The 12301-nt window shown below is 41.8% G+C and overlaps 1 long non-coding RNA gene across 2 annotated transcripts; it reads left to right on the top strand.

The window, feature by feature from the left end:
* The first annotated feature begins 9 nt into the window (after nucleotides 1-9).
* LOC135391590 (uncharacterized) lies at nucleotides 10-11594 on the top strand. Of its 2 annotated transcripts, none has more exons than XR_010422050.1 (5): nucleotides 10-174; nucleotides 2547-2658; nucleotides 5133-5311; nucleotides 5906-6264; nucleotides 11334-11594. It is a non-coding gene; the product is annotated as an uncharacterized LOC135391590 (long non-coding RNA). The 2 variants fall into 2 exon arrangements; XR_010422051.1 differs by lacking the exon at nucleotides 11334-11594 and adding an exon at nucleotides 2822-2894 and having other exon boundaries at nucleotides 5906-7305.
* The last annotated feature ends 707 nt before the right edge of the window (nucleotides 11595-12301 follow it).

A 12301-nucleotide genomic window follows, 5' to 3' on the forward strand; every position in this document is an offset into this window, starting at 1 on the left:
ATATGAGTGAGTCACATATTCAAGATAGGAGAAGGTCAAGATCGACCCTGGGAACGAGGCTACGTGCCGATTGCGTTGGCATATAGTGGATCACTGGCTATTTTGTCCCCGTGCCGTTTGAGAAGCCTCGCTTGTTGTTGGATTTAAGTGAGCCCAGTTTTAATATTAAACAGGGTAAGTGTGTCACTTGTTCTTACCTCGTTCATCTCGTCAAGTAAGCTTCCTAAGCTTCTGTGGCAGCATTTTTGCCTATTCAGAGCAGTACTTATTTCGCAGTTACCGATCTAAGTAGCCGTGGGTCGGTCTGCTCGTCTGTGCTCCAATCTTTCACATATTTATTTCTCGGATAAGGTCGATTAATTGCATTTATTCTGTTCATCGGGTCCAAATGAACATCTGGGGAGGGATTCGTACCATTCCGAGCAGTAGTTATTTCGCAGTGATCGATCGAAGTAGCCGTGGGTCGGCGACCAGTCTGCTCGTCTGTGCTCCAATCTTTCACATATTTATTTCTCGAATAAGGTCGATTAATTGCATTTATCCTGTTCATCGGGTCCAAAGGAACATCTGGGGAGGGATTTGTACCATTCCGAGCAGTAGTTATTTCGCAGTGATGATCGAAGTAGCCGTGGGTCCTCGACCAGTCTGCTCGTCTGTGCTCCAATCTTTCACATATTTATTTCTCGAATAAGGTCGATTAATTGCATTTATCCTGTTCATCGGGTCCAAATGAACATCTGGGGAGGGATTCGTACCATTCCGAGCAGTAGTTATTTCGCAGTGATGATCGAAGTAGCCGTGGGTCGGCGACCAGTCTGCTCGTCTGTGCTCCAATCTTTCACATATTTATTTCTCGAATAAGGTCGATTAATTGCATTTATCCTGTTCATCGGGTCCAAAGGAACATCTGGGGAGGGATTTGTACCATTCCGAGCAGTAGTTATTTCGCAGTGATCGATCGAAGTAGCCGTGGGTCCTCGACCAGTCTGCTCGTCTGTGCTCCAATCTTTCACATATTTATTTCACGAATAAGGTCGATTAATTGCATTTATCCTGTTCATCGGGTCCAAAGGAACATCTGGGGAGGGATTTGTACCATTCCGAGCAGTAGTTATTTCGCAGTGATCGATCGAAGTAGCCGTGGGTCCTCGACCAGTCTGCTCGTCTGTGCTCCAATCTTTCACATATTTATTTCACGAATAAGGTCGATTAATTGCATTTATCCTGTTCATCGGGTCCAAAGGAACATCTGGGGAGGGATTTGTACCATTCCGAGCAGTAGTTATTTCGCAGTGATCGATCGAAGTAGCCGTGGGTCCTCGACCAGTCTGCTCGTCTGTGCTCCAATCTTTCACATATTTATTTCTCGAATAAGGTCGATTAATTGCATTTATCCTGTTCATCGGGTCCAAAGGAACATCTGGGGAGGGATTTGTACCATTCCGAGCAGTAGTTATTTCGCAGTGATCGATCGAAGTAGCCGTGGGTCCTCGACCAGTCTGCTCGTCTGTGCTCCAATCTTTCACATATTTATTTCTCGAATAAGGTCGATTAATTGCATTTATTCTGTTCATCGGGTCCAAATGAACATCTGGGGAGGGATTCGTACCATTCCGAGCAGTAGTTATTTCGCAGTGATTGACCGAAGTAGCCGTGGGTCGGCGACCAGTCTGCTCGTCTGTGCTCCAATCTTTCACATATTTATTTCTCGAATAAGGTCGATTAATTGCATTTATCCTGTTCATCGGGTCCAAAGGAACATCTGGGGAGGGATTTGTACCATTCCGAGCAGTAGTTATTTCGCAGTGATCGATCGAAGTAGCCGTGGGTCCTCGACCAGTCTGCTCGTCTGTGCTCCAATCTTTCACTTATTTATTTCTCGAATAAGGTCGATTAATTGCATTTATCCTGTTCATCGGGTCCAAAGGAACATCTGGGGAGGGATTTGTACCATTCCGAGCAGTAGTTATTTCGCAGTGATCGATCGAAGTAGCCGTGGGTCCTCGACCAGTCTGCTCGTCTGTGCTCCAATCTTTCACATATTTATTTCTCGAATAAGGTCGATTAATTGCATTTATCCTGTTCATCGGGTCCAAAGGAACATCTGGGGAGGGATTTGTACCATTCCGAGCAGTAGTTATTTCGCAGTGATCGATCGAAGTAGCCGTGGGTCCTCGACCAGTCTGCTCGTCTGTGCTCCAATCTTTCACTTATTTATTTCTCGAATAAGGTCGATTAATTGCATTTATCCTGTTCATCGGGTCCAAAGGAACATCTGGGGAGGGATTTGTACCATTCCGAGCAGTAGTTATTTCGCAGTGATCGATCGAAGTAGCCGTGGGTCCTCGACCAGTCTGCTCGTCTGTGCTCCAATCTTTCACATATTTATTTCTCGAATAAGGTCGATTAATTGCATTTATCCTGTTCATCGGGTCCAAAGGAACATCTGGGGAGGGATTCGTACCATTCCGAGCACTACTTACTTCGTCGGGGGGCTCACTACACTATATATTTATGTTTGGTATTTATCTTATGTTCTTTTGCAGGACCTACAATTAAGTTATGCATGACTTACAACTGACCTTTCATGGCATCCCATATTGTAAACACAACTGTCATCTGGATGGAGTCAAGAACCCTCATTGAGCTTTTTAACAGGTGCGCATCTTCCAATCTTTTGCCTTGCATCTTCCATCCTTTGGCATTACTTAAGATTTTCCCGGAATAAATGCATGTACATAAGCACATCTACTCTGTGTAAGAATGGCTTTTTCAACACTAAAAACAAGTATGCTTCATGTTACAAGCGATTTATTTGCAGTGGCTCCCTGCCTGTGTTCCAAGCATACTCAAGACACATCTTACATTCAGACGAAATGCTTTTTTCACTCAATGTGAGCATGGAAAAACTAAGCTACACCTGCTGTGTTTTCTTCTTGTTGATATCGCAGAGCTTAAAAACGAAGCACGCGTAATTTGGCTTCCTCTTTCTATGTGCATTTCACGCCATACATCTTTCAAGGTATCCTTAGTTGTCACCACACTGACATTTGCTAAAATATCCCGTCTTGTTATTTCAACTTCATCATCCACAGGTGAAATTGCAACATAAGGCAACCTATTACTCCTCTCTGAGACCTTTTCTCCCCAATAACCTCCTTTTTGAGCAAAATAAGTTATGGCATCTGATTTCCCTTTGCCTCCTGATATGCTTAGCACAAATTTGGCACCTGTGGTGCTAATACTTACTCCTCTGTCAAGATAAGGCGAGCCTTCTACTTGTCTCTGAGACCAGTTCCGTCCCCCTTTCCAAATCATTTCTCTTCCTTGACTTGCTTTAGAGCCAAATTACATGTGGCATCTTATTTGCCTTTTGTCACCTGATATTAAAGGAGGGTCAGACCTCGTCAGGCTGCAGTTCTTGCTGCTTTTTGTCTGTATCCCCTCACCAAGTGTCATTGGTGAAATAAATTATTATTATTGTTATATGCTGATCGAAATTTAGCTTCAGTCACTCATATTTACCCATCTGACAACAGAAGGCTTGCTCACCTATACCCGTTTCGGAGGCCTGTTCTGTCCCCTTCGCCAAATTTTTTTATCTTAAATAACATGGTTCCTGAAAACTTGCATAATTGCTTTGAGTAAGACTTTGATGATTCCAAACAATTCTGTACATGACACACTTGATCGTAGTTACTAATTGCATGGGCATTATGGAAAAATCAGAGCCCATGTACAAATCTTTCATTCACCATATACGCTACCCCAGCACGCATAGCATTGCAGTCTTACCAAGGTACGATCCACCCAATTAATGGATGTTGCCCCCCTGATCCACCCTGTACGTGTGCATCATATCTTAGCCATTAATTGATCCTCTCGAAATTTTCTACACTAACGTTTCAGAAAAACTGAGTCAGGTAAAGTACATTTTTGGCAATTTTGGTTTTTCGTGTCTCGTAAAGTGAACTGACATGGAACGGATACCCATGTGCAATGCTTAAAATGCTTTGTATATGGAATCCCTCTTTTTTTCTCTCTCTGCACGCTGTCCAGAGATAGATAAGTGATTCAGACCATGTTCTGAGTGGTGCTTGAAACAGCCTCCAATCTATTTTTTCTCCATTAATAGTATCCTCTTCCTCGAACGCTTCTAGCCTCTTTTTTTCTGAAGAAAAGACAAAAAAGAATACTTATTGCTGCTTGCAATACTTGCCAAGAAGTTTAACTGAAAGCGATCACTCTCCACACGTGTAATTATTTTGATCCTTTTGCCAGGGTACTCTCCATTGATTTTTACTTATTTATTTATTTAACATATATACCTACCTGTGCCGAGGGGTCAATAGCAAATTCTAGTGGAGACACTTGCGGCAAGGGAAAAAGAAACAGAAATGATAATAGAACATCGAATTATTAGGGTACAAACAGAGCTACCCAAAGGCCCAAATATATACAAATATGTAGAAGTTCTAATTACATATATTCACGTAACTTTTTACACAGACAATCGGCACCTCTTATTTCTGTGAGCAATATATTCCAAATTTTGAGACAGAGACAGCAGGTAAACATGTACCATACACACTGTTCAGGTGATGCAGCATAAAGTCATCGCAGGTAACACTTCTGTTGTTCTGCTGGCATTGCTGAAGCAGAGAACAGTTCAAAGGATGATTGCTAGTTACAACTGAACAGATCAACTGTACCTGTTGCTCATGTACAAGATGAGGAAAAGTCTACCTTCATCAAGAATACTGGGGACGCTTGACATCGGAGATATTTATGACAACAAAAGCTCTGATTGTTTGCTCTTACTTTTGCTCAGCACATTACAGCACAGTCCGTGGTATTTAACAATAACTAGACAGTAACTTTTCTTTTTTGCTTCTTACTTTCATATGCAATCACACGTGAAATGAATCTGCTCATAATGTGCCGCGCTGTTCGAAGGCATTTTGTTTTTCGTCAAGTAAGGATTTCAGACTGATGACCTAATTAAAAGTAGTCGGGTCAAGGGCAAAATAGACGATCGTTCCAGTGAACACTGCATGTGCCCAATAATGACCGACATGCATGGCCATTTTATGTATGTGAAACTCACGTAAAAATATTTCTATTACTTGCAGGTCTTCTCTGAAAAGCAGTCCTTCCGATGCTCGAAACCTGTTTTCTTTGTTACTCCAAGCCTTCACTGTCCTCGTGGTTGGTCTCTATGATGGAGACCAAGTGTGCTGATCTTTGATTTGATGAAGTCTTCACCTCTGCAGAAGCAATCTGCTACCAAAGTCTTTCTCTCACTTAACAGGTAAAAGTTCATATATTGATCGTGCACACAACGAATGAAAATTTCTTAGGCTCAGAAATTCCTTCTAACATTCATTGTATAGATGTATCTGATGAAGGTTTTTGCATATTTGGCCTCCTTGAATACTGAATGTGAGTAGTGCACCAACAACATTTTCATGAAGCCCTACGCAGTCTTTGAAATTACAGTTACGGTTTTCCGTAGAGGACAACCGCAGGCAGGGTCCTCGATCATAGTAACACATTTTCTATGCCATAGCTGCTGACACTATCACACACAGTATACTTTTCTCCATCTACTGTGCTTGTCTGTGATTTGCACACCAGGCAAGGAGTGCATGAGAGTCTAATGTGAATTATTCATACTGTGCGGCACAAAAAACTAGACTTTTTTTAGCAGGCTGGCATATGTCACCCATTTTTGTGTGTCATCATATCCTCTCTGTGACACAGTAGGACACGTGTAGCTCATTGCTCCGTGGTCATACATTTCACTGAGCCTAAGACGAAAACATTCAATCACAGTATCATACAACCAGACCTTACAAAACAGTTCCAAAATTCATTTCGGGACTCTTCCTTTTTTATTTTTCAGAAATTTCTGTATTTAGGGACTTCGACTCAAATGTGAGTGTCATTTTTGGAAAATGTAGAATAGCATATCCTTTGGATTCGTTGTGTAGTCCACATGTTGATACTAAAGGATATGTTGATATGTGTCTTGCCTTCTTTCTCCCATTGCCAATCCTGTATCAGTTAAGTTCCTGCTTTCTTTTGTTTGTTCTTTGAGACCACTGCTATACTCAAGACACTCAGCAGGATTATCACTGTGTTTCACATTCATGGTAACATGCTTGCTTTTCCTAATGTTAGCAGTTAGGAGACCACCTACCGGATGTATCTGCATCAGTATATCAAGTGTGCCTGATCATCGTCACTGAGGAGTCATGCCAAGTAGGCATAATGCTTTTGCCTTGACCCTTTTGCAAGAGCCTGTCATCAATCTGCTGCATAGCTTCCTCAGACGGTCGATATGAGTATCCAGAAATAATTAATTCCAAAAGCCTGATATGTAAATGTATTTCCAGGCGATCTGAACACAAGCACCACTTCACTAGAGAGAACTGATGTTCTGAGGCTGGAACAACATAGAAGGGACAATCACATACAAGGCCTCAAGTTGCCTAAGAAATTAACCATGAAAGATGGAAGTCACTGAAAAGGTTAGCCAGCTGTAGGACTCGAACCCACATCTTCTGGATTACCGATTACCAATCCAGAAGGTGTGGGTTCGAGTCCTACAGCCTGCTAACGTTTTCAGTGACTTCCATATTTCATGCAGCATTTTTACCACTTTCCCTTGTTGCTTTTTTGCATCCTCCTCCTTTTCCAGCATCAGATGTCCATATTCTCTGTTACGAAGGAGAGGTGTTTTTTGTAAAAGCTTACCACAGTGTACCGAGGTACTGAACCTTACAAGTGTTCTAGGCCCATAATGGCGCGTGCCATTCTTTATATGTGAAAACCTCAGCTCAGCCAACAAAGTCATCCTAAGGGAGGCCGGAATATATGCAAAGCAACACAATTTTGCATTTATATGAGTTTGCTACGCCCCATATTTCTGAGACAGAGTGAACGAGATAAGGTGCATCGTATCATGCACAGACATGACCTCTCACTGCTGTAGGTCGGCCCACTCTGATGTTCTGTTCTTTTTTCATGACTAGTTTTTCTTTAGATGACATAGGTTCTGTGATCGATACACACTCATCATCAATTCTTCTGAGTATCCGAAGTGCGAACAAACATTTTAACAAACTTTTAGCAATTTTTCGAACACTGGTAATGTGTAATGGGTAGCGTAAACACTGGTGCGGCCCCTCTTCCTAGAGGAACCGCATGTTAAAACGTGTGGCACATAGAGAACATAGAGAACAGAACATCAGAGTGGGCCGACCTACAGCAGTGAGAGGTCATGTCTGTGCATGATACGATGCACCTTATCTCGTTGCTGCACCTGTCTCAGAAAAATGGGGCGTAGCAAACTCATACAAATGCAAAATTGTGTTGCTTTGCATATATTCCGGCCTCCCTTAGGATGACTTTGTTGGCTGGGCTGACGTTTTCACATATAAAGAATGGCACATGCTCTTCCTAGAGGAGCCACACTATCTTTCAATGACTACATATAATATAATACAGTAGGTGATTTAAATATCAATACACTTAGTGACGACCTTGGTAGTACATACTATTGCGATACCCACAATAGCTATGGGTTTGATCAACATCCCCACATCACCATAAATCATAGATATCCCCACACACCATGGCTTAAATGTGTTCTGTTACTCTTTTGGACCACATAGTTAGTAACCCAAACAGGAAAGATATGATCTCAGGTGCAATACCTTGTGACATTACAGATTACTATCTGACTTTTATGGTGCACACTGGGGTAGAACCAAACTCTAGATTTCCTACCAAAGAGTATGTTGACCTTTCTGTTCCCAAATCACACTTTTCTGTGCATGAATGTCAGTTCACGAGCTGCGAGGATATACAACAGAGAGTTCAGTGCTTTATGTCCAAACTGAGCACTATAATTTCAAGTGCTGCTAAGAGGATAACAATTGGCTGACACAGTTCTGTGGATAACATCAGGTCCCTTGAACTCTTTATTAAGCACAAAAATAATTTGTATGCAAAAAGACCGGCCAACAGTAAGGAATTACAGTGCCGTCCTAGAAGGTACAGAAATACTTCATGTTGTTCATTGAAATCTGCCAAGGAACAGTATTACATGCAGAAGGTTATGAGCAGGGGCATGGATCAGGGGAACTTACTCAAGCAACATCCATAGTACATTATGAAGAACAAAAATTAATTGGTAATATATTTAATGACTACTTTGCAAACATAGAGAACAGTGTGGAATTCCTAACCCCTACTGAGATACGCCCAGACATAGAATCACAGCCGAACACATTATTTCTTGCCCCTACCAATTATTAGGAAATTGAACATATTACCACTAATCTAAATTACAAAGAACGAAATAAATCACTTCTTGGTGATTACTGCCCCAGAGCCATTCCTCCTTCCCCGAGTAAAATTATCGAAACCATCAACAATTTATTCACTGACTCCCAGTTTGGTTTTAGAAATAATCGATCCACAGAATTGGTGCTTAGTAACATAGTGGAAAAAATTAAAACTAATATAGACTCGAGGTAGTTAACTATGGGAATATTTGCAGATCTGACCGAGGCATCTGATCTTCTTAGACATGACTTACTTCTACTAAAACTAGACAAGTATGGTATTAGAGACACACCACTCCACCTACTTACCAGCTGTTACCAGCAGTCGTTTAAATAAACAACTGACAGCAATTCGCACAGATTAATGACAGCAGATTAAATCTCACCCCAAGCGCATTAGGATGGTTTCTTTTTCTTGTTTTTATCAACAATGTACCAAAATTCCTACATGAATAATTATATTTTATATGCCAATAATACGAACATCGTTTTGAGGACCTATTCTTAAAAGCAAATTTTTTACTTGAAAAATTTAAGAATTGGCTTTCTTTTAATACATTAGTTCCAAACTTCGCGAAGACAAATTACATTGTTCCCGCCTCAGAACATCAGTTCTCTCATGTACATTGTTTTTCATCCACCACAGAAGAAACTAACGATAGATTCATTTGCCGTTGCATTCTGATTGCTCATTCTTCCTAGAGCGCCAGATATTAAGCTTCTGGGTGTGATCCTCGATGAGCGCTTCAATTGGCATAGTCATGTTCAGCACTTGAAAAGTAAAATGACTGCATCATTATATGCCTTGTCAAAAATCAGGTTCCTTCCTGTTCCAATGATGTTGAAAGTCACATTCAGCACTTGAAAAGTAAAATGGCTGCATCATTATATGCCTTGTCAAAAATCAGGTTCCTTCCTGTTACAATGATGTTGAAAGTCTATCACACCTTAGTTCACTCGCACCTTAATTGTGCAGCTGAAGTGTACGGCCTTTGTTACTGATTCCAAAGCTAGTACTACGAACAATACTTAGAATTGCAGCAGCTAATTCCATCATTTTCCTTTCTCGTTCCTATTAGTTACAAAATACAAAGTTAATTTAATGACATATAGTTTAATCTGCACTGCTGACATGCCGCATATTGTAACCGTACGACGGGATTTCTCTACTTCCGTCCCCCACCATACGCAAAATATCCAACGCAACGTATCCCCACCACACGCAAAATATGGAACACACTCACTGTATTACACTGACCCAGACTTATGGAATAGATTGCCATTTCATATACGCCAGATCAATAAGTATTTTCTGTTCAAGAGGAAAGTTACAGTGTATTTCCTTGCGTGCATGTACAACCCTGTAGTATGATTGTCTTTGAGGTCACCGATTACTTTTTGCATTTTTTGCTTGGTTTGGATTTCACCCGTGTTGTTCTATAACTGTGTTTTGTGCAGGGTGTCGAACCGAACCCGAACCGAAATTTTCATGACACTGTTGAACCCGAACCGGAGCAGAACCGTAAAAAATAATAGCGGTAACCGGTCCGCAACAAAACGGTTCGGACATAAAAGAAGTCAGCATAAGAGTTCCTCTCAATCCCAGAACGAAGACACATTGGTATCATCATCACACGTCCACATCATGAATTTCGGAAATTATCACCTAGCAGACGAATGAGGACATATAGTAAGTCTCAGCGTCTTTTTAGCACGCTGAAGCGCAGTTGTCCTTGTGAGCGCCGTGTCTAGCGCCCCACGCACGCGCTGCGGCGTCTACTCTTCAGAGACGAGGCGCCAAGCAGACGAATGAAACAGGAATGGAGTAGGCCAGTTATGTAGCTCTATAGGACGAATATGTGATTAAGTAAGCTCCCAACATTTCCCTTTACACGTGAGCAGTAAAAATTACACAAGCTAGAAACATGAGAAGTGGAGAAGTAGCGTACGCAGAACAGTGCCTGTTTGAGTGGTCGTGGTTTGAAAAGTAAATGCAGTTCTGCTTATTGGTAGTGCAGTTGTGTCGCCTGTTGCCTTTGCCTTTGCCTTGCCTTTGCCTTTGTGTTGTGGATTAACTAGTGCACTGCTATGAGCTCGGACAGAATAAGGCTGGCAGGCTTATTTTCGACATGCTTCAGTACGGTTTCAGATCGATTCAGTCAGATGCAGTCAGCTGGCAAGTACCGTCGTCTATGTAACGCTGTCCATCTGATTAGGCTTCCTTTAAGTGTATCTTGCTGGCACTGTGCGTGTGAAAAAAGAGATTTTAGGAACAGAAAGTAGCAGGTCTGCGACGCTTCATCCATTTCTCCTTTCTCTCGCTAAAGGGAGTACCTGACCGCTAAAAACGTCAATGCAGACAACAGCGGTACGCTATTAGCCACGCATTTCCTCATAAAAGCAGTTTTATGGAACATATAAAATAGAAGCGTTGAACCGGTTCGAGGTTGAGAACCGGTTTGCGAACCGGTTCGATTTTTGGCATGGCCGAACCGGAACTGAACCGGAACGAAATCAAAGCAACGCGAACCCGTACCCGAACCGAACCCGGATTGTTTGCGGTTCGACACCCTGGTTTTGCGTACCAAAGATAAGCTAAATTTTGTAATATTACAGCATGTATCGGTCGATAATAGTAGTCTTGATCTTTCTCTTGTTTTATATCCAGGAGTTTTTTAATTTACTCGAGATGCCAAATGTTGCCTCACAAGATTATATTCGTCTACCTATACATGATGTGTTGTTACCTATGGGAGTGTGTAACAGGCTTGTCCTAGCAGTCCCATAGGTAACAACACATAATGTACAGGCAGACAAATAAACTATCAATATCTATTTATCTTTTGGAGACCTCACACTCATTTCCCTTTGAGTCTCGGACTCTTTTGGCTCCAGTGCTTCAGCTTTTGGCTTAGCTTAGCTCCGCTTATGTTTATGATTACTTTTGAATGCCACCTGCTTTTCCATCTTTTTTTGCAGCCGGAAGCGAACGACTCTCTTCACATTGTGTATATCATTTGGAGCCCTTCCCATTACCAACGCCTTGCACTCTGCTAGCAGGGTATCTATGGCCACAGCAATCTTTTACCCCCAATATCTCAAACGACTGCTGTGCCCATGTACAATCCAACTTTTCTAATTTGTCCCTTACACTCAACCGCCACTCAGAAGAAAGGCGGATGGAGGATGGGAGATGGTGCATTTGTAAATTGCTGTAAATAAACAAGTGATTGAAACGTATGAGTTATTTTGCTCTTACGAGACATGATAGTATCTGCAAAGATCAGACAGTATTAGTCACGCAGAAGTTTTGTTTGTTTGTTGCTCCAGCCAGCGATTTCCACTGCAGCCCAGTATCACTAGGATCACCACTCCTTTCGTCTGTAAATACCAAGGTAAATACCAAACAGCCTGGAGGGACAGAGAGATTCTCTCTGCTGGTGATAAAAAGCTTGCCTGTGTACCAGCGAAAGTTTGTTTTGTCTTTGTAGTAGGTACCCCATTTGTGAGAGCCCAAAAAGCAACAACCTTTCATTTATTTATTTATTCAGTGATACTGTTGACCTGCCGTTACAGGAGTGAAAAAAAAAAAAAACACAACACACGCAATTGAACACACTTGACACAGGACAACATAAGAACTGTTCTAGCAACAACACAATGTTTCGCATGGTACGTTCTAGCAGTCATGTAAACGGCTTGGTTAGAAAAAAAATGATCGTTGAAAAGCGAAAAAGAAGAGAAGAAATAAGAGGGCAAAACTTTCCAGTGTTCCTTATCGGTACAGAAGTAGCATACCGCTCCCTGAGATATGAAGTACAAAAAACCTTTCCGTCACACCATACCAGTGATTTCCCCAGAAATTCATTTCTGGGGGGTGCCGAGCTTTCAGGGGGGGGGGGGGTATGCATGGTGAATGTTCCGCTTACGGAATTTTTCTTAGACAC

Source organism: Ornithodoros turicata, chromosome 4, assembly GCF_037126465.1.
Source record: "Ornithodoros turicata isolate Travis chromosome 4, ASM3712646v1, whole genome shotgun sequence".
NCBI lineage: Eukaryota > Metazoa > Arthropoda > Arachnida > Ixodida > Argasidae > Ornithodoros > Ornithodoros turicata.